A 3,168-nucleotide genomic window follows, 5' to 3' on the forward strand; every position below is an offset into this window, starting at 1 on the left:
TTTCTACCACCTGATGTAGATTTTTCCAGCGACACACAAGCTTCTCTTTCTTTCAATCTAGTGGCAATTATCTCAGAATGTGAGAAAGTACTACTGCTTGTCTTTTTCCCCAGGGAAAATCAGGCTCATGGAAAAGTTACTTTTAGGTGTTTTCCTTGTCTTATCTCCAAAGTTAGACTTCTGTTGTCTTGATAGGTGCAGAAGTTTAGATGAAGGAGAGTTTGATTGCAGCTGGCAACATTTAAGTCAGAACTTTCAACTTGGGCGGGCTAACATGAACTTCAGAGCGTTTCTTAAACCTCTGAGGTTGGAAGGTCAAGATGCCGGAACAGTATTTTGTGACCCAATGTCCTTGGGTAACTTTTCCTGAACAACTGAATATGATGAGAGGGAAAATAGTGCACAAATGAAATGTTCTCTCAGATTAAAATGTCTGAATTGTACAAAATATTATTCTGACAATATGATGGAAACTGTTGCACAATTCTTTTTAGCTCTGAAAAAAATCAGGACTCGAGACTATTTTTAGGAAGTAGAAAAAATTCTCAACTTGTACTTTGACATCTAGGTACTTTCTTAAGTAATAAAATATTCTATGGCTTTAGTGAACTGACTCATAGTCAACATTCTGGTAACTTAGCTTCATTTTTATCATTTTCTGGAAAATTTTGTTTAAACAGCTCATGAGATTATGTGCTTTAAATACTATCTTTGTGTTTTTCCTTTAAGAGAGACTATCATCAGTTCAGGAGACGAGCCCATATTTGTTTATGAGGATGCTTGCCAAATTATGGATTTGGAGTGAGCGTGACTATTTATTTCTCTCTGTCCCCATATGGCTTTGCTTGTGCATTCCTATTCCTACCTGCCATGCTATTTCTTCCATCAGTTTGTCTTTTGTTTCTTCACATTTATTTTCCTAGTTCTTATATACCATTGTTTTTGTTTTAAATGTATGGTTAGGATCGAGGGGAGAATGGAAGTGATTTTTGATGGGTATGAGATTTCATTTGGGGGTGATGAAAATGTTCTGCCATTAATTATGATGGTGAGCACACAATTCTATGAATACAGTTTTACTTTCTGTGGTTTCAGTTACTTTCAGTCAGCCTCAACCCAAAAATATTAAATGAGAAATTCCAGAAATAAATAATTCATAAACTTTAAAGGTGTGCCATTTGGAGCAGCGTGATAATCTCATGCAGTCCTGCTTAGCCCATCTGGTTGTTGAATCGTCACTTTGTTCAGTGTATCCACGTTGTATGTGTTACATGCTTGCTCATCTCATAGCAGCCTTCATGACTGTTGGCTGACAGTGGCAATATCGCATTGCTTGTGCTCAAGTCACACTTGTTTTACTTAACAATGGCCCCAAAATGTAAGAATAATAATGCTGACAATTCAGATGTGCCAACATGAATTTGTATAGTACTTTAAGTAAAAAGGTGAAAGCTTTGGACTTAAGAAAAGAAAACCATTGTGTACTGAGGTTGAAAGTTATACAGAACATTGTTCCTATTCAACTTTTATGAAGCTTAATTCATAAGTTAAAGTTTATTATAGCTGAGTGGTGGTCCTGTGCATCTGACTCTTGCTTCAACAGTGTTTGGATGGAACAGACCTGGGGACTCCTTTTTTTTTCATCTTCCACCCACTTTCCAGGTACAAATTTTGGGACCATCTTCTCAACCATCTCCTCTTTCCAGGATCGGCCAACACCATTCTTTTCTGGGTAGCTCTTTCCTGCTGATCAGCCATGACCTCTCAGATTCTTCAAAATTGTTCCACCGAGGTGGAGGCTGTTGTCACCGCCTGGTGAACCTGCATCTGTGGGCCCCCGTACACCAATCAGTTCAACACCTACTATTTCAACCGGGATGACGTGGCTCTGGGGGGCATGGGCCATTTCTGCAGTGAGCTGGCCAAGGAGAAACGTGAGGGCACCAGCGTGGTGGCCGTGCTCTCTTCCAAGACAGAAACCTTCTGAGGATGAGTGGGGTAAAACCTTGATTGTTCTGGAAGCTGCCTTGATCCCAAAGAAGAACCTGAACCAACTCTTCATACCTTCAGACCCCCATGTCTGCGATTTCCTGGAGAACCACTTCCTAGATAAGGAGGTAAAGCTCATCAACAAGATAGGTGACCACCTCATTCACCTCTGCAGGCTGGCAGGCCCCCAGGCTGGGCTGGGTGGGTACCTCTTCCAAAGGCTCAATCTTAAGCACGACTAAGAGACCTCAGAGCCTGGCAGTCTCTGAGGGCCTCCTGCATTACCTGGCATCAGGGCTTTGGCCGGACCCTCTCCCTTTAGCTACTAGGCAGTTTTTTCACCTCTTTGGAACCCGCTTCCAAACCTTGGACCAAAAGAAAACAAAGCCTCTTGCAGGGAAAAGAAAAAAAAAAAAAAAAAAAAAGCTTACCATAGCTTTGTGTGCATGGGAACACCAGAGTATGTGAAGTTTGGTACTATTACCAATTTAAGGCATCCACTGGGGGTCATGGGACACATCACCTGTGGACAAGAGGAGACTACTTTGCACCAAAAATTGTGTTTAGTTTAAATGTGAATTACATCTCAATATAGCTATACTTTTAAGATTTATGATATTTCAGATTTGAATTCAAGACGTTTCCGGAAGATATCACTTGGTTTTGTGTATTAACTCAGCTTCTTCTCTGTGCTACATTCAGAAGTTCATCATAAAATCAGCCATGTCCTATCATGTCCAAGTTCCGCATGTTTTGTGAAACCCTGGCTGAGTCATGCCAAAAACCTAGTTGAAATCAATAATTTAAGGAAAGGAGAAAGGTCATGGTTTATCTTTGCATTATAAACAATTTTATAATCTTTAGACTTGATTTTGCCTATTGATTGAATAATTTCTTTCAGCATAATCTGAAAAATTAACTTTAGAAGTACATTTTCTTTGCCTTGAAATATGTATACCACTGTTGTTAAAAAGTGAATCTGGTATGAATATTTATATCTCCGTGAGTCTACCAAGGCAAATGCCTTTGTCAAGGTGACTTTCGGCAAATATTCAAATACAGGACCTTCTGCTAGTCCAAGTTCAAGTCTAACCATTTCATTGAGCGTTTGATGTATTCTCCAGTCCACTTCCTCCCAAATTACTAAATATTCATAGCTTTCATAGGCAGAGCTATGGC

The 3,168-nt window shown here is 39.8% G+C and overlaps 1 pseudogene; it reads left to right on the top strand.

Moving 5' to 3' along the window:
- The first annotated feature begins 320 nt into the window (after positions 1–320).
- On the top strand, positions 321–2,299 carry LOC134475697 (ferritin light chain-like; annotated as a pseudogene).
- The last annotated feature ends 869 nt before the right edge of the window (positions 2,300–3,168 follow it).

Source organism: Cavia porcellus, unplaced genomic scaffold, assembly GCF_034190915.1.
Source record: "Cavia porcellus strain 051 isolate PalLab524CR breed Dunkin Hartley unplaced genomic scaffold, mCavPor4.1 scaffold_4, whole genome shotgun sequence".
Lineage (NCBI taxonomy): Eukaryota > Metazoa > Chordata > Mammalia > Rodentia > Caviidae > Cavia > Cavia porcellus.